The sequence below is a fragment of the Gymnodraco acuticeps genome, unplaced genomic scaffold, assembly GCF_902827175.1.
Source record: "Gymnodraco acuticeps unplaced genomic scaffold, fGymAcu1.1, whole genome shotgun sequence".
Lineage (NCBI taxonomy): Eukaryota > Metazoa > Chordata > Actinopteri > Perciformes > Bathydraconidae > Gymnodraco > Gymnodraco acuticeps.
The window spans coordinates 1,497,308-1,524,525 of NW_022990016.1; the positions used below are offsets into that span (position 1 = coordinate 1,497,308).

The 27,218-nt window shown below is 46.1% G+C and overlaps 1 protein-coding gene and 1 long non-coding RNA gene across 2 annotated transcripts in view; both read left to right on the forward strand.

Moving 5' to 3' along the window:
• Nucleotides 1-27,218, forward strand: part of tmtops2b (teleost multiple tissue opsin 2b) — a 51,066-nt gene that overhangs the window by 5,438 nt on the left and 18,410 nt on the right. The window lies entirely within an intron of this gene.
• On the forward strand, nucleotides 25,033-25,387 carry LOC117544623. The gene is made up of 2 exons (XR_004568710.1): nucleotides 25,033-25,161; nucleotides 25,253-25,387. It is a non-coding gene; the product is annotated as an uncharacterized LOC117544623 (long non-coding RNA).

A 27,218-nucleotide genomic window follows, 5' to 3' on the forward strand; every position in this document is an offset into this window, starting at 1 on the left:
AACAGAAATTAAGTTATGCTTACTCTGCTAACAGGTTATGGGCCCAGAGACACCCAAATAAGTATTTCCGGCGTTTGTCCACCGATGGAAAGTCGCAACGTAGCACGTGTGGTGGATTAGCAAGCTAAGCTAACGCCATGAGCAGGTTGGGCACAGGATCCAGTAGCCGCTGGTCTCGGCTAGTGTTTGACGGGGATGAAAAGAACTATGAACTGTGGGAGACGAAATTCTTGGGCCATCTTCGCTTACAGGGACTGAAGAATACTATTTTAAGGAGTCCTACGGACATAATTGAGGAAGATGAAGAGGCGGACGATGAAGGGAAAAATGAAGAGGCTTATGCAGAGCTTATCCCATTTCTTGATGACAAAAGTTTGTCCCTTGTGATGAGGGAGGCGGCGGATAATGGTCGGCAGGCATTGAAGATTTTAAGAGACTATTATGCTGGCACAGGTAAACCACGTATTATCAGCCTATATACTGAATTGACATCACTCCTAAAGTCAAGCAGTGAAAGTGTGACGGAGTATATAATACGTGCAGAGACCGCCATCACCGCAAGTAAGTTTGGGTTCACTGATGATATAGGCGCCCAATCCAGAGCCTCTGGCTAAACCCGCCCAAAGGGAGGCTCGTCCTCTCTAGCCCCATTTCAGTCCCAAAGCCAGGGCTATTATCTGTATTTTAACAGACTTATCTTTTAAATTGAGGTGTATTTATTGTTCTCTTCAAAGTTTATTTTTCTCTGAAATTTTAGGGAGGATGGTTCTTCCTTTCCTCAATGGACGAGCCTCCACTGAGTAAAGTAGAGTTATTAACTAGGTAGCAGTGTTATTTAACATTATTCTGATAAGTATTGTCAAGTTCTCTGGGTTTTTGGCATTTATTTGAGTGTTTGCCCACATTTGAGAGGCTTGAGGGACAACTGGAATCCTTTTTCCTTTTCTTTATTTAAACTTTTCAAGGACATATTAGGATTCTTTCAGGTCGAAAACCTTTAAAAAATACCAAAGGACAAAATAAATCAATTACAGCATTTTGCTTTGCAATTTAATATATTATAACCTAAATTAATCAGTAACCAAGTATTTTACTCAAACTCAATGTATTTAATATATAGTTAAATAAGTACTTTAATTGACCTGGTTCCCCCCAATTTGCCATATGTGACCCGCTCTATCGAAATCAGTCGAAAGTCGCAACGGCTCATTTCAAAATAAACGTGGATTTGCGTAAAAAACTAGTTCTCATTCATAACACTCCGTTCGATGTCTCACTATGGGATGCGCCTCATCGCGGAGCAAACAGAAGCATCAATCTCATTACGCCAATCCTGATTGGCTGGTGATCTTGACGTCAGCGTCAGGGAATTCACCCCCTATAAGTAGCTTGCGCCACGACGCATGCGTCATTCAAACACCTCTTCTCGCTTCAGAGCACATCTCTATAGTAGCCGGACAAGCTTAACGGTCCACAGACTGAACCCAAATATAAACATTTCGGTCGACGGGCGCTCGCCGGCTACTCCTTCTGTTTCGCAAGAAGACGGTAATACTAACGCCAGTTAGTATTAAAATCGACCTCGCCGTTTCTTTCCCCGGAAAGTAAGGTAAGGTTTTGATTTTTTCTCAAGCTAGCTACGCACCTGTTGCTAGCTAGCTTCCCCTTTCTACCGACACCACGGTAGCAAGGACGCTTTTCTTTTTCTCTCTCACGGAGGAGAAAAAGATTAGAAGTATATTGACACACCAGTCAATATTCTTTGAGAACAAAGGACCCACACCGTCCCTTTTTCTCCGGATTAAGGACGGGTTGGTAACACTTTTTCTCTCAACGACGTACCTGTTACGAGCGGGTCCTCTCCACGCCACGAGGCGAACAAGATGGACGCCTCTCCCCCTCACACCAGAGGAGTCAGGGACTCGGAGGCTCGGTCATGCGGCTGCGGGTTGAAGATAGCAGGCACAGACTCACACCAGGTCTGCTCGTCCTGCCTCGGGCTGGAACACGCCCAGGAGGCTATCGACAACCCCGGCTCGTGCGGGCATTGTGCCCGCTTCACCCGAAAGAGCCTCCACCGACGGCTAGCACACCAAGCTAGCTTATTGGAACAGGACTCCCTCATGTCCACTGATTCGCCGTTTGGCAATCAAGACACGGGGGCGTCCGCCGCAGAGACTGAGCCCCTCACTGTGTCGGTCTGGGGCTCACTAACAGCGGCAGCTGCGGAACCGGGATCCCACGCCGTGTCAGGCGGGGACCCGGTGGCGGCAAGAGACGTGGGAACGGAGCCCCACGCCTCACCAGGCGGGAGCTCCCGGCGAGACCTCACCATGGTCTCGCCCGCAGAGGCTCGGCCTAATCCGCATATGGAACTGCTGGTGGCAGCCCACCTCCTACCGAGGATGGGCCCGTCACCAAGCAGGAACCCCACACTGCCAGCGAAGCTGGACCGTTTCCAGTCGACCATGACTGAACGGTCCTACAGAGCCGCAGCGTTGTCCGCCAGGGCTCTGAACGTTTCCTCACTGCTAACCGCATACCAAGCGGAGCTCTGTGAGGATATGTTGAGTAATCCTGGACCGGCCATTCTGGATGAGTTGGCCGCGGTCACAGACATTTGTCTCCGTGTCCAACGCTGCGCCGTCCAGGCCACGGGCAAAACAATGGGGATCATGGTGGTGCAGGAAAGAGCTAGATGGCTCAACCTCACCAACCTCCCAGACCGGGAAAAGGAGGATGTGCTTGACATGCCCATCGTTCCCGAGGGGATTTTCGGCTCCGCTCTTGCCTCCATGCAGAGAAGATGCGAGTCGAAAAAGAAGGAGGACGAGGCCCTCCACCTCTGCCTCCCTCGAAGGGCCCAGCCGCTGCCTTCGCAGCGGCAGCCCTTCGTCCAAGCTGCTCCGAACCCTGCTCGGTTCAAAATACCGAAAACGCAGAGGTCGCAGTCCGCCCCGAGTCCCCAGCCCAGGCAGGGGACGAGGGCGAGCTGGCCTAGAAAATCTCCGGTTCCGGCTGCAGCCCAGGCGCAGCCAACCGAGAATTTCGGCCAGCAGTCGAGGAAGAAGAAGCGAGCGGCGTGACAGCCCCTCCTTCTCCCCTCTGTGACAGAGCTGGAAGTCTACGGTTCCCCAGCTCTAAATGTGTTCCCGCCGCCTCGAGAGATGCCTCAACACCATCCTCAAGTCCGCGTAAACACATGTCACACACTTATTGATTTTTCTGTCATAAAACATTTTCCGCTGACGCATCCAGGCTTCAAACCAAGGGCGCAGCTCGAAAAAATGAAAAGAAAAACAATAAAAACAATAAACAGTCTGTCAACTGTTCCCCTTCTGAGAGCAGCTACGGCCTCTCTCAAAGGGCGGACAATTGACGGGTCTGTGAAGGCACCACCGTCACGCGCATGCGCAGTGCCGGCTGGGGCTGTAAAGGCACCACCGTCACGCGCATGCGCAGTGCCGGCTGGGGTCGTGAAGGCACCACCGTCACATACATGCGCAGTGCCGGCTGGAGCTGTAAAGGCAACACCGTCACGCGCATGCACAGTGCCGGCTGGGGTCGTGAAGGCACCACCGTCACGCGCATGCACAGTGCCGGCTGGAGCTGTAAGGGCACCACCGCCACGTGCATGCGCAGTGCCGGCTGGAGCTGTGAAGGCACCACCGTCACGCGCATGCGCAGTGCCGGCTGGAGCCGTAAGGGCACCACCGCCACGCGCATGCGCTGTGTCGGTGGGGATTGTCGAAATGGGGCACCACAGTGCTCAGACACTGGAGGGCCCCATAACACAACAAATAGAGACTCAGAGGGGAAGAGACGTGACATCTCAGCTGGCTCTAAGGAGCATACAGCGGGAGATGCTCACGACATCTGCTTGGGTTTCTCAAGACAGTTACACGGAGCTACAGACTCCAAGTCACCGTCACCCCCCCTCGCTTCTCGGGCATTCTGCATTTGCAGGCCCGAGGAGAGTCAGCCCATATTCTGGAGAGAGAGATTCTCTCACTCCTAGAAAAGAGGGCTATATCTATTGTACCCACCGAGCAGAGTCAGGGCGGCTTCTATTCCAAGTACTTCCTCGTTCCCAAACGGGGAGGGAACGGAATTCGGCCAATACTTGATTTGAGGGCTCTGAACAAATATCTAAAAAGATATAAGTTCAGAATGCTCACTCACACATCTCTGCTGCGGCTCGTGCGACAAGACGACTGGTTTACATCAGTCGACCTGAAAGATGCGTATTTTCACATCCCAGTATATTACCCACAGAGGAAATATCTGAGATTCGCATTTCAGGGGATCTGTTATGAATACAGAGTACTCCCCTTCGGTCTGTCTCTCAGTCCAAGGGTGTTTGTACGATGTACGGAAGCCGCGATAGCCCCGTTAAGACAACAGGGTATTCGCCTGGCGACCTACCTGGACGACTGGCTGCTTCTCGCACAGTCGGAGCAGGAGGCTGTTACGCAGACAAATGTCCTCGTAAAGCACCTGCTCAACCTGGGTTTCATAATAAACACAGAGAAGAGCATGTTGTGCCCCGCGCAGACTATACTCTTCCTGGGTTTACACCTGAACTCGGTGCCCTTTTCAGCTCGCTTGTCAGCGGAAAGAGTGAAAGCTTTCAGAGCTTGTCTCGCTCTTTTCCAGCTGCGCAAACATGTTCTCTTCAGATCATGCCTGCGATTGCTGGGGCTCATGGCGTCAGCCATCCTGGTCGTACGACTGGGACGCTTACACATGAGGGAGTTTCAGCGCTGGGTGGCCGCCCTAAAACTAAACCCATAACAGTAACCATAACTGCGGAGAGTTATGGTTACTGTGAAATGCGTAATGGCACTGCGCCACTGGCTGCACCCGACTTTTCTAGTACAAGGTGTGCCTATGGGTGCTTTCCTTTCACGGAAAGTGGTCACCACGGACGCATGTCTGACAGGTTGGGGAGGTATTTATGAAGGTCGCCCGGTGAGGGGTCTCTGGAGCAGAGACCTCCAGCGGGCACACACAAATTACCTGGAGCTTTTAGCGGTGTTTCTCACCCTAAAACGCTTTCTGCCTTTCCTCAGGGGACATCACGTCCTCGTGAGGACAGACAATACGACCACAATATCGTATATTAACCGCCAAGGGGGTTTGCGTTCTCTCCAGTTACACACACTGGCGCGCAAACTTATCCTATGGAGCGGGAGACGTCTCCTCTCTCTGAGAGCGACGCACGTACCGGGAGTGATGAACCTCGGGGCAGATCTACTGTCCAGAGGTATACCACTTTATGCAGACTGGACTCTACATCCAAGGATTGTGAGCCAGCTGTGGGTGCGTTACGGCAGAGCCGCGGTGGATCTGTTCGCATCGAAAGACAACGCTCAGTGTCAGCTGTTCTTTTCGATGCGCGATCTAAATGCACCGTTAGGCGTGGATGCACTCGCGCACAATTGGCCCCCGGGCAGTGGCGGCGCCAGAGATTTTCTCTAGGGGGTGCTGTGGGGTAGCTTGACGTTTCATAGAGGGTGCTCAACATTAAGGGTTTCCCATTAATGCACCAGCGCTACAGTTGAATTTTCTACTGCAACACTCCCCACACGCACACACAGTGCACCCGCGACTGTTACAATGAAGGCTCGATAATCAGCTCACGGCATATAGGTGTAATCAGGGGTAAAGTGCTATTTTTACAAGTGGGGAGTGGACCTCCCCTCCTATAGGAGGGTCCTCACCTCCTCTAGTGGGGTCCGGGGGCATGCTCCCCCGGGAAGATTTTTTTTTAAATATTGAAGTTAAAAGCATCAATCTGGTGCACTTGGAGAGCAACATTAAGAGATCTGTGGATACATCTCTCAACACCAATGAAACAGAACTATAAACAGATTTTCTATTTCTTTATAGATATTTTACAAATCACTCCCCTTTTAAAACAAACCGTTTGAGACCCACTGAGATAACTAGACTAAAGTGAACTATCTAAACACTGAGAGAGTCCTTTACTTCACCTGAGCTGAGGCTATCTGAGACTCTCAGTCTGACATATAAATAAATTATCATTACACCTGGGTAAAACAGAGTCCATTCTCTTCGGTTCGGAACATAATCTCAGCAAATCCGACGACTTCTCAGTTGCAGTGGGTGACATTATTGTCACAAGTAAGAAGGAAATTACATACCTAGGATCTATTCTTGAGGCAAACCTCTCCTGTGACAAAATGGCATCCAATGTAATAAAAAAAGTCAATCAAAGAACTAGATTCCTATACCGGATCTCCTCTCTGGTAAACAAAAACACCCTGAAAACTCTGGCAGGAGCACTCATTCAAGGGTACTATGACTATGCTTGCACGTCATGGTACCATAGCACCTCCAAGGCGCTAAAAATAAATCTTCAAACATCGCAAAATAAACTGGTCAGACTACTGCTTGACCTTTCATCTAGAACCCACCTCACCTCTGCCCACTTTGACAACCTAGGATGGCTTAGAGTAGACGACAGAGTACAGCTACTTGCAATGGGCCTGGTCTACAAGATCCACTACACCTCTATGGTACCCATGTACATGTCAAAATTCTTCCCAAAGGTCAAGGAATACCATGATCATAACACCAGAGGGAGCTCCACAAATCATGTGAAACCCAGATTTGGCACAAAAAAGGGGGAATACACGTTTCGCAATTATGCCACATCAAGGTGGAACGCTCTTCCCATAACTGTAAAGGAAAGTAAAACTATACTTACCTTCAAAACCTCTCTTAAAGAGCACCTTCGGGGGAGAGCATTGCAAAACTGGCCCCGGTAATGGTACAAATCTCAACCTGTCGTTCAATGGACAGCTTCCCCCCCATCTATGTATATACTCACATTTTAGACTCTGTTACTAACTGTATATCTGTAGACTTGGTATGTCTTAAATGTCCGGTTAGGATGTATTAGAACGAAATCTAAAATGAAAATTGTAAATAAGCAATCTGTATGTAAAAAACCACCTGTATGTAAATTGTAAATAAGCCATCTGTATGTCAAATATGTCTTATATGTCTTAAATGATATGATGAATTGGAAATGGGGGACCCTGATGTAAACAAGACGAAAGTCTTTCTCTGGTCTGCATCCCCTTAACAATTGTATGTTTTGAGCTGTACTGTACTGTACCCAATATACAAGCTGTTAATAAACTTTTCAATCAATCAATCAAACAGGAGAGAGTTCTCCCTCCACCTTGTTGTTGAAAAAGCTCCTTATATCCGTTAGCTTGGCTAGTTAGCACCAGATGCTAACCACAACGATCTCCGGTAGATAGTAGATACCCACCGGTGCGCGAGCTCTCTCTCTCGCTCGCTCACTCGCGCACGCACACAAAATGGCTTGTGCCACACACACACACACACACACACACACACACACACACACACACACACACACACACACACACACACACACACACACACACACACACACACACACACACACACACACACACACACACACACACACACACACACACACACACACACACACACACACACACGCAGAGCTTGAATGAAACACAGAGACCAAGAAGTAAGCTACTGTACTCACAAAGCATATTATGTGCAGAATCCCTCTTGCTTTCAGGTGGTTTCGATTGAGTGTCCACACGTGGATGTTTAAGGACTAAAAAACGATCAATTTTTCACTTTGCTGTTAGCAAATAATGTGGGGCTCCAGCTAACAGGAAGTCACTCAAGTGTCACAAAGTATTTTAGCCTATGGATAGGTCAAAAATCTAATGGGTGCTGGCCATTGGCCTAATCATATCACCTGTGTTGACTTTATGTTTTTGGTCAAACATTTGTTTGTTTCACATTTGCATTGATGTAATCAATAATCTTTCTAATTTAATTTAATAAAAATAATAATAATAATTTATTTTTTTTAAGAAAAAAATATATATATATTTATTGGGGGTGCTTAGGGGGTGCTTTGGCAATCCTGGGGGGTGCTTCAGCACCCCCTGGCGCCGCCCCTGCCCCCGGGCTTTCTGTACGCGTTCCCACCCCTGGCTCTGATACCCCCAACTCTGGCCAGAGTGAGAGAGCAACGCCACACACTTATCCTGATAGCTCCGCACTGGCTAGCTATGTACTGGCTAGCGGAGATATATCAGCTGCTGTGCGGGCAGCCAAGGCAGCTCCCACTACGCAGGGACATACTGTCCCAAGCGGGGGGGGGGGGGGGCGATCTTTCACCCACACCCAGAGCGCTTGGCTCTATGGGCCTGGCCCGTGAGTGGTACAATCTAAATACAGTGTGACATGACGCTGACCCTGGCAGCTGCCAAGCGAGCCAGTGGCACTCATGCACTATCTGTACAGTTTTCATGCACTCAGTTTGCCCCAAGGCAAACAGAGTGTGGTTGAAGCCTAACCCTGCCTTTATCTTAAGGCGGTCGGTTCGGGTACCACATTTGACATTGAGGCATCCTCCCCGCCACTGTATTCCTCCGGGGAACAGCGGCCGGATTTGCCGTGTCCAGCCCGTGCTTCACGCACGTACAGGGACAGATCAAGGGTGCTTTGTCATAATGACCAACCCCTTGTGTCCTGGGCTAACCCTTACAAGGGCAAGCCTGTTACTAAGCAACGGCTCTCCCACTGGTCTGTGGAAGCAATTGCTTTGGGGCTCATACGAGTCAGAGTTCGCAGGCACCCTCGGTTCCGCGAGCTCTTTCGACTCAGGGTCTGGCTACATTCTGGACTCTGTCCAGGATGTCTCCCATCAAAGACATTGGTGCAGCGGCGAGCTGGTCCTCGCCGCTCACTTTTGTCTGCCTCCTAACAGGCTGGACGTTCTGCTCCCAGTGTGACTCAAGCAGTGCTGGGCACCTGGTTGAGTCAGAGCTCTACCTGTTAAGTTCTGGTTGGTTTGGTGATTTTCGAGATAAGCTCGTCTGGCAATACGGGAGCTACAATTTCCCATAGTGAGACATCGAACGGAGTGTTATGAATAAGAACTATAGGTTACTTACGTAACCCCAGTTCTCAGAGTAACATGAAGTGAGATGTCTCACCAGACGGCCCTCCTTGCTATGGTGAAGCGAGAAGAGGTGCTTATTTTGAATGGCGCGTGCGTCGTGGCGCAAGCTACTTATAGGGGGTGATTTCCCTGACGCTGACGTCAAGATCACCAGCCAATCAGGATTGGCGTAATGAGATTGATGCTTCTGTTTGCTCCGCGATGAGGCGCATCCCATAGTGAGACATCTCACTTCATGTTACTCTGAGAACTGGGGTTACGTAAGTAACCTATAGTTTTGTTTGATTTTAAATAAACAAAGTCTTGGCTTTCAGAATATGACATTTTTATTTCCAAAATCACACGATAAATACATGTTTGAAGCTTGTAAAGGGAAGATGACAGCTATCCCTCGCCTCGTTTATATCGATCAGATCCAGCTCTCCTGATCGGCCTTTATAGAGAGCACCGATCAAACTATTAAGAGTGAATATCGGCCGATAGTGACCGGCGGCCGATCAATCAGCGGCTTTTATGTTGAAAAAAAAAAAAAAAAAAAAAAAATCTCAAAATAATATTTTATTAGTGATTCTCAAAATTACGGGCCAAATATTATTGCTGGCGGGCCAACAATGGCCTGCGGGCCGCCTGTTGCCGACCCATGATTTAAACCATTCGCCATCCACATCACGCAAATTGACCGGACAATACGTTTTGCGGAATTTAAGACTAAGCTCCGCAGCTATGAGGACACTGAGCAAATGCGCACACCGCCACCAGAGGACAACGTCATGAGGGCGCGGGAGCAGTTGAGACCGAGACGACCCTCTGTTCCAAGAGCATGGGATAAAGGAACCAAGTGTGCGGACATTGTTTGTTACAGGTGCGGCCTGAGTGGACACAAGGCCGGAACGTGCCAACGTAAGCTGTGGTGCAGTCATTGTAAAAGCAACACGCATCGGGATGCGGCCTGCAGGCGGAAGCAGCGACGGGAGGACGACGCGCGGAAAGCTTCGGATGAAACGACTGGCGAGGAGTATGCTTTCCGAGTCAACGACGTGGACAACAAGGTCCAGCCAGGGCACAGCATCACCGAGAGAGGACTGATGGTGGACACAGGGGCGACTTCACATATCGTCACGGATGTAACAAAGTTCAAGAGGTTTGATGATGACTTCCAGGCTGAATCCCACTGTGTGGAATTAGCTGATGGTACCAGGTGCAATGGTGTAGCAGAAGGAAGAGGGGACGCTGTTGTTATTAGGTTGGATAGCATGGGGAAAAGACACAAAACAACCCTGAATAAGGCGTTGTACATCCCATCGTACCCCCCAAGACATTTTTTCTGTGAGAGCAGCTACTACCAAAGGAGCAACGGTAACCTTCGAGCAGGGCAAAGACGTCCTGCAACACAAAGACGGTACACATTTTCCCATTTATGAATTGAACAGACTTTATTTCTTGAACACAGTAAATGATGAATGTGATGACCAATGCAACAGGTGTTATGATTTACAGACATGGCATGAGATCCTAGGACACTGTAATTATGATGATATTCAGAAGTTACAGAATGTTGTTAAAGGCATGTCAGTTAAGGGTAAGGTAAACAAACCTCCACATTGTGATGTATGCACTAAAGGGAAGTTTACCCAAACCAGGAACAGGGAGCCTGATGTAAGAGCCAGAGAAGCTCTAGAGTTGGTGCACACAGATATAGCAGGACCAATAGATCCGTAATCCAGAGAAGGCTTTAAGTATGCTTTAACATTCACAGATGATTACTCCAGTGCAGTGTTTGTGTATTTCCTTAAAAACAAAAGTGACACAGTGCAAGCAACAGAGAGATTTCTGGCCGATACTGCCCCATACGGGAAAGTAAAATGTATCCGGTCAGACAATGGCACAGAGTTCACAGGGAAACATTACCAAGCATTGCTATGCAGTAATAAGATTAGACATGAAAAGTCAGCACCGTACTCCCCACATCAAAATGGCACTGCTGAGAGGAATTGGCGCACACTTTTTGACATGGCCAGGTGCATGCTTATAGAAAATGAGATGCCAAAAAGTATGTGGACCTATGCAGTACAGACAGCAGCCGTAGTAAGGAATAGATGCTTTAACAACCGCACAAAACAGACACCTTACTTTATGCTGACAGGTAGACGGCCTAACCTGTCCAGAATGCACAAGTTTGGGTCAGTGTGCTATGCCTATAAGCAAGACAAAAAGAAACTGGTGTGAGGAGGGAATTTTTGTTGGATATGACAAAAATAGTCCAGCCTTCATGGTCTATTTCCCTCACAGTGGAAAAGTGCAAAAATCTAGACTTGTGAAGTTTGTGACCAAGACCAATTCAGAAAGAGAAACACAAACAGAAACTGTCTCTGATGATGACTTTGAGGTACAGAACAAATCTGGCAAAATCAAGTGTGATACTAACGTTAGTCCAGTATCTATACCTGTGGTAACAGAGACAGAAGACGACAAGAGTGAGCTTAGGCGTTATCCTTCAAGAGTGAGGAAGAAGCCAGCTTACTTATGTGCCAGTGTATGTGGTAAGGAAAGTGAGGATCAGCTACTGACAAATATTGACTATTGTTACAGATTAATGTGCAATATCCCTTTAACATTTAGGGAAGCTGTAACTTCATCTGAGTCAAAACAATGGGTTATTGCAATGGATGAGGAAATGCAATCACTAAAAGAAAATGATACATTTATCCTGACCAACTTACCTCAGAGTGAGAGAGCAGTGGGGGGTAAATGGGTGTATGATATCAAAACCAATGTTGATGGGTCCGAAAGATACAAGGCACGATATGTAGCCAAGGGATACAGTCAGAAGAGGGGCGAAAACTATGAGACATTTTCACCTACCGCTAACCTCACCAGTATCAGAGTGTTAATGCAAAAAGCAGCACAGGAAAATCTGATTTTACACCAAATGGATGTTAAAACTGCTTACCTACATGCACCAATAGACTGAGATATACATGGAACAGCCAGAAGGTTTTGAGGTCAAATCCAGTAAAGGTGAAAAGTTGGTGTACAAGCTAGAAAAGTCACTATATGGGCTTAAACAGTCAGGCAGAAATTGGAACAAAATGCTGCATGAGTATCTGAGTGAAAAAGAGTTCCTACAGAACCCGGCTGACCATTGTGTTTACACAAAAGAAACTGAAAACTGGAAAGTGATAATGATAATATGGGTTGATGACATAATCATTGCAGCTAGTGATAACAATGCATTGAAAGTTGTTAAGGAGATGCTCACAGCTAAATTCAGGATGACAGACTTGGGGAAACTAAAACATTTCCTGGGCATTGATTTTGATCAAACTGATTCATGTGTAAAGATGTCACAGAAGAAATATGTGAACAAAATACTTGAAAGGTTTAACATGCAGGATTGTAAACCGAGAGCGACACCTTGTGAGCAAAAACTGAACTACTTAGATGATGCTGTACCGATGAAGGATGTTAGAATGTACAGAGAGGCAGTAGGTAGCCTGACCTGGCTGTGTGCACGAGGCCTGATTTGAGTTTTGTTGTCAGTAAACTGTCCCAGTATTTTTCTGAGCCGACAGAAGAGCAATGGACTACTGTAAAACATGTACTGAGATATTTGAAAGGTACAATCGACAGGGAACTGTGTTATTGTGTTAGCCTTAATGAGAGCGGGCCACTGGTTTCCTGGAAAACAAAAAAGCAGCCAACTGTCGCGTTATCAACTTGTGAAGCTGAGTATATGGCTTTAGCAGCTACTATGCAGGAGTGTATGTACTTAATACAACTACTAGAAGGCATTGACAAATGTGAATATACACTACCTACGATTTACGAAGACAACCAGGGCACAATAGCGTTGGCAAAGAATCCTGTTAACAGACAGAGATGCAAGCATATTGACATTAAGTATCATTTTCTGAGGTCTACTGTGGAAGGGGGGAAAAACAAATCTGATTTATTGTCCAACAGACCAGATGGTGGCAGATGTTATGACAAAACCTGCACCAAAGTTTAAGTTGATTAAGTTTGCAAAGTTTATGTTTGGAGAGTAACAATTTCTGTAAGGTAGAGAACCTTATACTGTTTTTATTTGTTAAAAAAACAAAACACAAATGTGATATCAAGTGGGGGTGTTAACATTCAGGTAAATGTGTTACCAATTTGTGTTATTTGTTGTGCATGACCGGAAGCCAATAGCGTAACAGGTTAAAGGTCATGATGGGTATAAATAAAGCCACGCCTCCAATGGGAGAGCCCGTTGAATGAAATGTCACTGTCTCTGATGTTTCGTTATTCCTCCACTTATTTGGATGCTAAACAGCAATGAAGTTATGCTTACTCTGCTAACAATGGGAATGACAGTCCTATAAGGGTAGCACGATCGTTTTCTCACTATGGTTTTTCAGATTTTCTCCATCCTTCAAATGTTGATATGATTACTACTGCAATGTCTCTTTTGCACCAAGACAAGCACTGTTTTCACCAGAGGAATATAATTAGGAGTTCAAGTAACCAAGGACCCTGATGAACCTTTCTTTAACAAAACAAAAATAATAAATCCAAGGCTGTCATCTCTTCCAGTAGTAACACAACATGTTATGTCATTGACCTCGAACATTCAAAGTGCATTCAGATAGCATTGGCCTTTATACTCAAGGGTTATTTGTTCTGCCGCTCCTACGCTTAAAGGATAAGTCTGGCTTTAATCCTTGGTTTTCATATTGTTAACAAATCCCTTGAAAAGACAGTAAGCAACATGCATTAGTCTGATATTTTATAATACTTCCTGACTCTGTTTGCAGCCCCTTACGGCCAGCTGCGGACGTTAGTCAATACAAATTATTTACACACGGCATCTATTGCACGTCTGTCCGTCCTGGGAGAGGGATCCCTCCTCTGTTGCTCTCCCTGAGGTTTCTCCCATTTTTCCCTTTAAACTGTGGGTTTTCTCCGGAAGTTTTTCCTTGTACGATGTGAGGGTCTAAGGACAGAGGGTGTCGTATTGTCATACTGATATTCTGTACACACTGTGAAGACCACTGAGACAAATGTAACATTTGTGATATTGGGCTATATAAATAAACATTGATTGATTGAAAAACAGATCACAAATACAAGGCTTTTATTTTATGAAAAGATTAGGTCATTTCCTGAAACTGCTGGGCAATGTAAAGACATCAAGAAAAGGATTAATGGAATAAGCCTGACCACATCAGACAAACAATACAGTTTAAAGTGACATTTAAAAAAATCTGTATATATTTTGTGTGCTACTGCTCTTCCCTACTGTACACAGACTGTGTGCATATTGTTCAAGAGGACATTTAATGCTCACTTTTGGATATGTATTTGTATTTAGTGTCTCTACTGTGACATATTTAATGCTTTAATTTTCCAAAAAGTATTTATTTGTCTCATACTGCCTGTGCTGCAGCACCTCTTTCACCCTCTGTCTGAAACCAGCTTGGTTAGCTGGCTTAGAGATGTCCCGCCAATGTGTTCAAGCTCTAGCCAATTCAGTGCTTCTCAAAGTGTGGTCCGCGGACCACTGGTGGTCCGCGGACCACTGGTGGTCCGTGAGTATATTGGTAAAATGTCCCATTTGAAATTAATTAATTAATTTAAGTTTTCCGCACTCTCGCGGGAATATCTCCGCAATGGAGCGAGCTTAAGTTTCACTTTCGATTGCATAATATAGCCCAGCGCAACACCTTCATCACACATGTGGCCACTTGTTTGTACCATTTTCAGGCAATTTGTAAAAAACAATGTGTTTTTGGATATTTGTGGAGTTAGGTGGTCCGCGAGTATTTTTTATTGGTTAAGTTGTCCTTGGTATGAAAAAGTTTGAGAAACACTGATGCATGGGTGTCACATAGTGATGTCACTAGTCCAATGGAGGCGCTTTGGGGGGGGGGAAGCTATATTGTTATATAAACCTATAGAGAGGCGAAGTCATGCCCATCTACTTCCGGTCCATGGGACCTTATTTCGGAAAAATTATGTATTGAAGTCAATGGGGAGAGAAAAGTTATCTTTCGATCCCGTTTGAATTGTGCCACGAATTACACATATGATGTTTGTCAATCTTAAAAAAACATTTCAATGTCAAAAAAGTCACAGTTTGTCGTAAAACTGTTGAAATATAAGACTATGAAAAATATGCAACTAGAAAGACTACAAATCCCAGAATCCCGGTCCTGCATGCTGGCTCTTACGGAACCGACTAACTCCCATTTTGTGTATGTACAGCTCTCAACGTGCCCAAACTTGGAGTGATTTTCACCTCTTTTAATACTTTCCGCCTCATTCTGAAAGAAATAAGTGAAATTTGCTAACATGACGGCCGTCTTGGTGTGTGGTGCGAGACGGGAAATGTAGTTCATTGAGCAGTTTCACACAAAAAAAGTGTTACTTCACAGTTTTACGACATTTCTTTTTTTTTGACTTGCAAAACTATCTTTTAAATTGACAAACATCACATGTGTAATTCATGGCACAATTCAAACGGGATCGAAAGATAATCTTTCTCTCTCCATTGACTTCAATACATACTTTACCGGAAAGGGAGGGACTTCGCCTCTCTATATAACAATCCAGAGGAAAAAAGCTCAATAGGGCCTCTTTAAATTTATGAATTTAGACAGATTAACAAACAATCCAATTCCTTTACCTACATTGGAATATGAGCAGCATGACCACATCAGCGTGATTACACAAAGTGCTGCCCTCTGACTCAAAAAGTATTTTTCACTCAGGCTGATCACACAGGAGACGTCGGTTCAGTGATGAAAGAGATGGAAAGGTTAGCCTGAGATTACAGAGCGACTGAGAGTAGGCCTACAAGACCTCATCCATTACATCTGGGTTTTTCTGATGAAAGACCAAGGAAGATCACAGTTACCAAGTCGTAATTCTGATGTGGAAGAAATTATATTTAAAGATTGAAAACTCTTAATTAGTATGATGCAAAACAGCCGATATTAGGTCATTAAACATCTCTTTCTCCTTGCCGTTTGATGTGTTAATATACTGTAGTTTTATACTGCAAGCTATAAACATTGCAACCACCACCATCCACAAACAAAATAAAATCCATCCCACAATCTAAGCTTTACAGTACTGCGGTGCACTGAGCTATAACATGTCAAACTACTTCCCTCTTTTGATAGAGAATGTAAACAAACAGTTGGTTGTTAAAGCTGCTTGAAGAGAGGGCAGGCTTTTGGGGAAGTGCAGGAATGAAAAAAATATGCATTTCTTTGATTTCATGCACACATACACCGTTATTGTTGAGTAAAATAAATTCCACCAGAGATACACAAGCTGTCGTGTTAGTGTTCTGCATGTATAGTGCAGTATGGTGACATTTATTCTGTATAGAAGTCTCTGCAAAGGTGATTCTTACTCAGGCGTCACATTGCCTCTCCGACACCCTTTGATGTCACATACATGTTCTGGCAGTAACAATGTGAAATGTAGGATGTCTGGCGGCTCACTTCAATAAGGTTTGAACGGCAGGTGGTCTGATGTGTGGAGTTTGCATGCTCGCTGAATGCATTTCCAAGGTATTTCTGTGATTTTCCAGTAATCACATTGGAACGCGTTGGAATGGGCACAAAGGTTTGAATGTATTCATTCAGTCTATCTTGTGCAGTAGTGGAAAAAGTACTCAGATGTTTTACTGAAGAAAAAGTAGCAATACATAATGGAGTTGGAAGAAGTACTCAGTTTCTTTTAAAGAGATACTATGGTCTTAAGAAAACATGCAAAACAATTTTACTTAAGAATAGTTACAGAAATAAATCGGCCAAAATGTGCACAATGGCTCCTTTCACCCATACACACAATACTATATTTTGATCTAATTTTATATGATCCTGTTGTTATCACTAACAAATACATGTCAGGGTATTTTAATGTTGTAGTTGTTCAACGTGAAGCCTATCCTAGATGCTTTTTAAAACACGTGGACTTGTATATTGGTAGCACAGTACTGAATCTACTGAATAGAACAATATTTGCTCGGAAATTAAGTGGAGTAGAAGTATATGGAGCATAAAATGGAAAATACTCAAGTAATACATATGTCAAAAATAGAACTTAAATATGGTACTTGAGTAAATGTACTTTGTTACTTTTCACCACTACTTAATTGTAAAAATACTCGTAAACTTGTAAAAAGCTAAATTCCTAGAGTATTGGCATCAAAATATACCCAAGTACCAAAAGTAAAAGTACATGTTATGGCCCATTTTATATGGGCCATAACATGTACTTTTCTATACTTCTGCTGGTTTTAGGTATAATTATTATTAGTCTAAGTTTTAGGTATTAGTTTATTTAAATGTTGTGTTAGCTAATAATCTATAAAGAAACTAAAGCTTTAAAATAAATGTAGTTAATTAAGAAGTACATAATTGGCTTCTAAAATGTAGTGGAATGAAACTGCAAAATAGCATTAAATGGAAATACAAGTATCTCAACATTGTACAACACTTGATTAGACATACTTCATGATATTCTACTACTGATCTTAAGTTTGTCCTTTAAAGTCTACAGACCTGCCAAGCAATACACTGTAGGGCTCCATATTCTTCTCAAGACATACCAGAGGTCATGCCCTCCAACTCCCCATTCCTTGAATGCCAGATGGTGATACGATGTAATTGAACTGTGAGCTACAGGTGCGTGAGACTCCTCTGGACGTCCAATATAAGAGAGGGGGGGGGGGTTACTAGTCTCTGCTTGTTTTATGATCATGATGCCATGACACAGCAAGATGAAAAGAATGAGAAAGGTCAAGAGCTCCAGAGAGGAGAAACAGATTGGTAACAGCCGTGTCGGGTTAATGTTGAAAAGATCAAGACCTTTCCGGGAGCATAAATCCTCTTTAATTTGAATGTAGCTGCTTTAAATAATATTTGTATTATGTTCTGAGTGGTATATAATGCACAACAAATCCCACAGTATCATAAGGCGACGGCTGCTCCATGACAATGTGTGGAAAGCAGTGACATGAAGTCTGACCCACCAGATGTAGATTGTGAGAGGCAAGAGATTTGCTCTTAAACCACCCGTTCAAGTATTATACAACCGGTGGTGTCATGAATGTATTTATTCACATACCTGCAGATGTATTACATAGTTTTACTGGAGGATTGCACTAAAGGACACAACAGAGAACCCAGACCGCGTAGCACTTGCATATAGAGTGGTGAAGGAAGGAAGGAAGGAAGTGCTAAAACCTGGTTTCCTTGTCTCCATTTTTTTTAATGTGTTTGTGGTTAGAAGCCTGAAATAGGGTCTATGGTTAAAACAAGCTTACAAGATTTGTAGATTTTGTTCCACAACATAAAATACATTAGTAAATACCCCGCTGGCGAATGTCAGAAGCTTCTGACTGTCATAAAAACGGCGACTAAAGTGACTAAATCAGACCACATAATGTCATCATGCCGAACATTAGCCGCCTTTAGCTTAGCGGTGGTGATGCGCAGCCATGTGACTGTGATGTCATTTTTTTATAGCCTAACGTCAGCTTTTTACTTCTGCCGAGTGCATTTACGCTTAAACAATCACAAAGTGATGTTAACATGTGGAGATTATCCTGCTTCAATATAATCAAAATAGGAGTTGGCCACAAAGCTTATTTTCTGCAATATTCCCACATCCAATGATTTTTGTCGAGGGAACCGTTTGAATGCTAACTTCTTGGTTGTCCTACACCACTCTAAAGCATGACAAAGACATGGCAACATCCAAGGACGTCATGGTTACTACTTTGTTGATTAGGAGATCACAGCAGGTTTAAGTAAGTCCCTAAATCTACCACTAAATACTGCTCACTGATGTTCATGTTCAAAGTGCATCATGCGGACACGTAAGGTTTATTTCTGATATCATGCACAACAGAAAACACTGAACGGACACAGGATAAGCAGCCATGTGCAAAAAAAAAGTTAAAAGCAAGTTTATCTCCGGCTTAAGCCATTGCCGGGAACATCAGGTGGCATTATCCTCTCTTTTTTTCTATCTGCATGTGACTGTTTTGCAAACAATTTTTTGCTGAATCTTCCGTTAAGAACCCAAGACAATTGAGATTTTTTGAAAGATATACATGCTGAATAGTTTTTTCTCCCTACCGGAATGATAAGAAGTGAAGTCAGACATTTCTCCAGCCCTGTGGAGAATAAAATAGATCTGGCTTTGACTAAAAAGCCTAAGAAGTGGTAAGCAGCCCCTGATAAAGAAAGCAGAATAAATATGTTAAACAATTCATGTGTTTCAAGGTAGAGGTAGAGACTTTCAAGGACATTCACATATTCAAAACACAGCAACACTGAAGGAAGTGCTGAACCAAATTAGTTACTCAGTGACTCATTATTAAGTGGAGTGGCAGTAAAGGCCTCAGTATCCCTCAAATTAAGTTGGCGTGAGGAGAGTGGATGAGTTCATTATTGAGTCACCCGGTGTGATAATCCTATCATCCAATGCCCTGCTCAGACCTCGCATTATCCTGAGTCTTTGTGATCTGATGGACAGCTCTAGTTGTAAGTGCATGCAAGACATATACAGCAAGATCCTTTTAATCAGACCTCATTTAGTGGAGGTCTGTAAATGGCCCGGGTGTTTTAGCACCGTGTATGCTAATATGGCCACAATTAAGGTAAGCCTACCCAGCTAGCAGGGAACGTTCTCACAACTTTGGCTAACATTACCTACAGGTTCTAATAATGTTTTAAAGAAATGTTTTAATCTGATGTTCAAAGAACATTTTTAGGATGTTTATTATTTCAAATAATGTTCCTATAAGGTTTAAGGTTATCTAAGACATAACGTTTTAACTGCAACATTCAGAGGATGCTTTGAGGATGTTATTAAGGCCTGAGATGACAGAAAGTTTTTTTATAAAATGTTCCTTTTATGTGATCGAATGTTTTGCCTGCAACATTCTAAGGATGTGTTTTGGACGTTGTTGGGTAACACATTAAAGATGTTCTTTATAAAACGTGCCCTCAATGTTACATGATAACAAAAGAAGAACATTTTCAAAGCAACATTCGGATGATGTTTTCAGGATGTTATTCTTTTTTTGTAAAACGTTCCTGTGATGGCAAATATTAACACGGTCATGGTCAACGTCAGATTTATTTCTAGAGCACTTTAAAAAACAAACTGGTTGCATTTGTTTGAAAAGGATGTTTTAAAAAATCTGATGTCACCACATTTTCCTTTTGAAAAAAACAAACATGTAATTCATGATAAGCTGTAAGCAGATATTGCATGTTTGTTTGTTCATTGTTCTAGGAATGTTTTCAGCCGGACGTTTTAGTTTGGTTCCCAGAATGTTCTTCTGAAAGGTAGGATAACGTTCTCTAAAAACATTCTTAACATTTTTGGTGATAACTTTCTTAAGATGTATGAGCGCATTGAGACAATGAGTAGGACGTATACAAACGAATTTGCATGCCAATATTCACTCACATGCACTTATAATCACACTAAGGTATGTAGGCCCACAGTATTCATAATATCATATGTGTAAAATATCAGAAAATAATCACACTTTTGTCTGACTATAAAGCTTGTCTCGTATGTAGGTTCTAACTGTTAGATAAGCTATCTGGCCGTGTGTGGTTTGTGAGGGTTGCGTATAAACAGTGTTCGCTGTTTATGCATATTGGATAAAAATCGTTATTGCACCCTTTAGACTTGAGACCGACAGACATAGAAGAACTAAGGTTACCTATTGTAACCCCAGCTTCTATGAGTAAATGGCGCAGCCCTCTAAGGCTATCGCTATTGGGTAATCCCCCTGCGCCCCTGCGCAGCACTGAAAACTTGTAGTCCACGCCCACCCGCAAGGTGGGCCCCACCCTCGGGCTCCCTTCCGGTATAAATAGGAAGGAGGCCCGACAATCTGCTCCCATACAAAATAACTTTTCTTCAGCTATTCGTAGAGCCAGTGGGGCCCAGCGCTTAGAGGGCTACGCCAATACTCATAGAAGCTGGAGTTACAGTAGGTAACCTCAGTTCTATTTCGTATATGGCTTCACCCTCTAAGGCTATCGCTATTGGGTTAAGGGCGAAGCATGATGTAATCTGCGCCCCACTGGGTCCGCCCGGCACTAGAAGCACAGACACACCTGCTCAATAATGCGTAATGGCGCATCACCGTCCCTGGAACATAGCAAAACATGCCTATCTTCCCGACGGGGTGAAGGCTGGGAACAATACATACCAGCCGCTGTGAGAAAGTAGAGACGAAGGCCCCACCTTGCCCAGCGATCATAGAGGGGGTGACACAGCTCTCTGCGTGTCAGACAGGTAGAGCGCGCAGCTGGATCCCTGACGTCACTCACTCTGACCAGGCACTCCGTACAAAGTGTGTCAGAGGAAAAAGGAACATCCCTCCTATAAGAGGGAAAAAGGGCCGCTCTCCACGTGCCGAGAGGCAGGAGAGAGGCGCACAGCTGGATCCCTGACATCACTCACTCTGACAGGACACTCAGTACAGGGTGTTTCAGAGAGGAATGGGAGACATCCCTCAAATAAAACTGAATAAATGAACAGGGGGAAGACCAAGATGCAGCAGTGCAAATATCTTCCACTGACATTCCTCCGTGCAAAGCCGTGGAGGAGGACATTCCTCTGGTGGAGTGCGCATTGATGTTCTCCGGGGGCTCCACCCCAGAGGAGACATATGCCTGTGACACAGCCTCACACAGCCAGTGTGACAGCCGTTGTGCAGACAGAGGTTGCCCGATCGAGCGCTCTCTAAAATGCACAAACAGGCGCTGAGAACGGCCCCAGGCCGCCGTGCGCACCACATAGCAAGACAGCACGCGCACAGGACAGAGGAAATGAGACGCGGCTTCTTCCTCCGACCTGTAAGGAGGGGGGAATAAGCCAGCCAGGGTGATCACTCTTGACCTAAAAGAGTTGTGATGACCTTAGGCATGAAGCCGGGTTAGGGCGTAAAACAGCTGAACTGCCATCTCCTTGGATCCGGAGGCATGACGGAGCCACAGAGAGAGCAGACAAATCACTAACCCTTTTCTCTGATAGAGCCAAAAGCAGTACTACTTTGGCTGATAACAGTTTAAGGGGAACCTGATCAGGTTCAAATGGGGCTTTGCCTCAAATCCCACTGAGGCGCCAGTGTGCGTGACACAGGTCTGAGTCTCCATACTCCTCGCATACAACGGCTGCTGCGTTCTGCGAGCCCCTCTGTTAATTTCGCCGGGAATATACATTCCTCTGATGGAGAGCAACGTGTGTGCACGCCCAGAACAGCAGCCGCCTGGCTGCGTTCAGAAGCTGCGCAGATCGTACTCCTCCCTGGCGATTGATGTTGCTTCCATAGCCGTGGCCTGTTGTCTGTGCAAATCAACACATGTTTGATTGTACAGCAACGGGGCGACTCCCCCGTTCTTTTCCGAGATTTAGAAAAATAGCGGGGGTAAAAACCGCGCAAGACACTGTTCCTGGGATGACAGGAGTGTTTCTTGTATCCCATGGAACTGCGGGTGGAGAGGCTTCTCTGAGATATGCTGTAATGGTCGTCATGGTGACGAGCCACGCCCTCGCCGCTCGCGCTTCTTGAGGCGAAAGGGCTGCGAGGGAATCTCCACACACTGCATTTCACTCTGGCTCTCATCATGAGGCGTGTACACGCCCAGGGGATGAGTAGTGGTGTGTGCAGTGCTGTCCACACGAGGCGTTATAACGGTGCTCGTGGATTTATTATGACCGTGTGGAGGAGGCATCTGGGATAGAGGAATGCCGCGAGCTCTGCAGTTTATAAACCAATAGGTTAAAACAGCAGGCTTCTGCAGCGAATGAACCACCTCTGGAGACTCCACCTGTGGGGGAGACCCAGGGGGATCCACACGTGACCAGCTGACGCCAACGCCGAGCAGCTGCGTCACGGAGAGGGCTGTGCGGGTTTGTGACACGCCAGAGGAGAGCTGTCAGTTTCTCCACTCACTGCCGCGAGAGCCGCGCTCTCATACTGGCTGAGTTTAATTCCACTATCAGATAAACGATTGTCTGAGAGGGAAGAGGACAGCTTTTCTTCCAATTCATTATGAAACCCAGGCTTTGACAGATGCGATACGAATGTAACGTCTGTAAAGCGACTTCCTCCCTGGAGCGAGCCAGCAAATAGCAGGTCGTCCAGAGGAAAACACACTCTCATCCCTCCTCTGTGTAGTGGCTCCAGCCTTCTATTCACGAAAAATGCGAGGAGCCAGGAAATATCCAAACGCTATTTCCTGTGTTTCGGGATGATGGGTACGTGGAAGTATGCATTCCTGCGCTGCCCGTGAGGCAACCCAAGGTGTGCTTGGACCGAAAGGGCTGCGCGGGGGCCTCCACACGCTGCGTCTCACTCCGGCTCTCATCATGAGGCGCGTACACGCTCAGGGGATGGATGGAGGTGTGTGCAGTGCTGCCCACACTAGGCGTTATAACGGCGCTCATGGGTTTATTATGACCGTGTGTAGGAGGCGTATCTCGGACAGAGGAATGCCGCGAGCTCTGCACGTTATTAACCGCGGTTAAAACCGGCAGGCTTCTGCCACGAGCCCTGCTGTCTACTTAATCAACAGATTAGTGGCAGCCGGCTTAATTAGCGAGCTCTGCAGTTAATTAACAGATAGGTTAAAACCAGCAGGCTTCTGCAGCGAGCGCTGACGCCGTGGCGCTGCGGGCGCTGCCACTGGGGGCACTCAGCCTGTAATGGCCGTCATGGTGACGAGCCACGCCATTGCCCTCGCCGCCGCTGCCCGTGAGGCGAAAGGGCTGCGAGGAAGCCTCCACACGCTGCGTTTCACTCCGGCTGTCATCATGAGGCGTGTACACGCTCAGGGGATGAGTGGAGGTGTGCGCAGTGCTGTCCACATGAGGCGTTATAACGGCGCTCATGGGTTATTATGACCGTGTGTAGGAGGCGTATCTCGGACAGAGGAATGCCGCGAGCTCTGCAGGTTATTAACCGATTGGTTAAAACCAGCAGGCTTCTGCAGGGAGCCCTGCTGTCTACTTAATCAACAGATTAGTGGCAGCTGGCTTAATTACCGGCTCTGCTTCCTCGGAGGCTCTCGCGGAGCAGACCAGGAGCGGGGGAGCCTCACTCCCCTTTGACTCGCTGCCGGGAGACCCTGTCTCTGGGGTGGTGGGGGAGCGGAGACGTGGGACGGAGCCCCTGCAGCCGCCGAAGGGCGAGTCTGATGCCGAGGCGGTTGCTGTGGGCGGCTCTCCGCTTGCGGCCTCCTGTGGCCGGCGTGGACGCAGCGGCTGCTGCGGGCGTTGGTGCCGCTGTGGGCGCTCAGCAGGCTGGAGCCAGCTGTACATGCTGGCGAATGCCGTCCGCCTGTTCCGCGGCCGTCTTCATGGACTCCACCATGGCGTGGAACTGGGGTCCGAATAGCCCGTCCGGGCTGATTGGAGCGTCCAGTAGCACTTTTCTGGCCGTCTCCGTAACAGACGCCTGCTTCCGCCAGAGGTGGCGCTGGATCTCTGTCACCCACGCGGAAATCCTCGCCTGGGAGACAGCAACGGACGCGTACAGAATGAGCGCCGTGCTGGCCGCCTTGCTGATTTCCTCTGCCTCGGTGGTGGACCGCTCTACCAGTGTCACCACCGAGTTGGAGAGCAGCGCGATGTTATTCGCTGCCCACATGAGGTACAATCACGGACGCAGTTGTTGCTCATGATGATTCTCAATTGCTGTGCTTCAGTAACTGTGCTGGTTGCTGAAGAAAACAGGGAGCAGATTGCCGGGCCTCCTTCCTATTTATACCGGAAGGAGACCCGAGGGTGGGGCCCACCTTGCGGATGGGCGTGGATTACAAGTTTTCAGTGCTGCGCGGGGGCGCAGGGGGATTACCCAATAGCGATAGCCTTAGAGGGCGAAGCCATATACGAAATAGAACGGACCGACTGTCACTGCCCGTCCCTGAAACCCCTGTTAGTGTTTGTATGTGTTTGATTCTATTGTGTGTCTCTCTCTCTCCCCCCTGCCTGCTGGTCTGTTCTACACGGCTGGGAGCAATCTCCAATTAACCACACCCGCAACCTGCTCATCAGACACACTATGAAAGCCTGCAGCCGGCACTCATTCCCTGCATGCCGGATTGTTGCCGTGAACGGTTTGTTGCGTGCCGCTCTAGCTTTTTGCCAGCAGATTCTTTGACAACTTTGCCTGATTTTGCCTCACACTAATTTGTATGTCTCTCCCAGGAGGAATCCAAGGCCTTCCACACTCCCAAGACCAGCCAGGCCTCTCTACCCACCCTGGAACACCTGTTTCCCACTGCCGCCATAACCAACCTCCACTCCCAGCTCCCCTTTTCTAATAAACAAATGTTACTTTCACCAGCTGATTCCGAGTCTGATTCTGGGTCCCCTCCAGTACATCTGACACCGACAGTGACTTGTACTAGCTGCTGGTCGCATTAAAAAAAAAGAAAAGAAAATACTTCTGATAAATCGGAATGATAAAGCACGTTATCCTACTCTAAAATAATAACATTCTGGCAACATAAAAAAATCTAACTTGCAGCTGAAAACGTTTTAAGAATAGTAGGGCAAAATGTTCTAACAATGTTATCAACAACATTTAAATAGGTTATTACCAAGCATTTTAAGAATGTTTTTAGAGAAAGTTATCCTACCTTTCAGAAGAACATTCTGGGAACCAAAATAAAACGTCCATCTGAAAACGTTTTAAGAACAGTAGGGCATAATGTTCTAACAATGTTATCAAAAACATCTTAAGGTTATCACCAAACATTTTAAGAATGTTTTTAGAGAACGTTATCCTACCTTTCAGAAGAGCATTCCGAGAACCAAAAGAAAACTTCCCGCTGAAAAAATTCCTAGAACAGTGAATGGTAACATTTTCAGAATGTTTTTAGAACCAAACATTTCTATGGGTCGTCTGCTTTCATCAACTGCAGAGGCGGAAATACGCTCTAATTGAAAGCTTTGTCCCCAAAATGAGTGGCTCTGTTATGCAAGGGTTACCAGACATCCTGATGCATCTGGTCCTCCTAACCCTGTAGTCTGTTACATGGGTTTTTGTGCAGGTTAATGGTCTGCAAAAGCTAAGATCCCATAGTTCCCTCCAAAAGGGAGCTTCAGTTCAGACTTTTATCCAACAACCATTGGATGGATAACAAAACAGTGTTATTTAGACATTCATGGTCGCCATAGGATGAACCCCAATGACGTTGGTGATCCGTGACTTAACCTGTGGTGCCACGAAGGTTTTAATATCCACAGAAAGATCTCAACATCCACATCGTTTTGTACGGCTCTTCATGAATGCTAGTTTTATTTTGGAGATCTTTGGACTTTTCTTCTAGCGCCACAATAAGGTTTTGATGTGGGTTCTTTTGTGAAATATCCCAACAACCATCACAGTATCTGTCACGGTGTGTGTGAAGCAGGTAGGACCCAAATGCAGAATAAAGTGACAATTCCTTTATTTCAAGGCTAGGTGATAACAACGACAAAACAGAACACTCACCGACGAACAAGTCATGACAAAAGACGAACCGACAAAGACAGACAGAAAAACCAGAACTTAAATACACACAAGACTAATCACAGAAACAAGACACAGGTGAGGAGGGAGGAGAAAACACAGGGACACCAGGTGAACACAATCGGGTAATCAGACACACCAGGGAAACTAACGACCGGGAACCACAGACAGATTTAAACAAGACACAACGCAGACAGAAACAGGCAAGACAGGAAGTGAAGACCTTTCAACATAAAACATGAAACAAGACAAGACACCATAAAGACAGATCGTGACAGTACCCCCCCCCCCCCTCAAGGGACGGATCCCAGACGTCCCAAAAAACCCCCACAAAAGTCCAAAACCTCAAGCAGGGTGGGTGGAGGGGGTCCGGAGGAGAGACGTATCACTAGGCCACCAGGGTGGGTGGAGGGGGTCAGGAGGACGGGACTGAGCTGACCGCCTAGAGGCACAGCAGAGGACCAGGAAGGGATCTCGGGCGGACGGCCCGGGGGCAAGGCAGAGTCTAAGGTGGGGGACTCGGGCGGCCGAGCATGAGGGCGAAGGCAGCGGCAGGAAGAGTCAGGGGGCCGGGCTCGAGGACGAGGGCAGCGGCAGGAAGAGTCAAGGGGGCCGGGATCGCGGGCGAAGACCACGGCTCACAGAGGGCCGGGATCG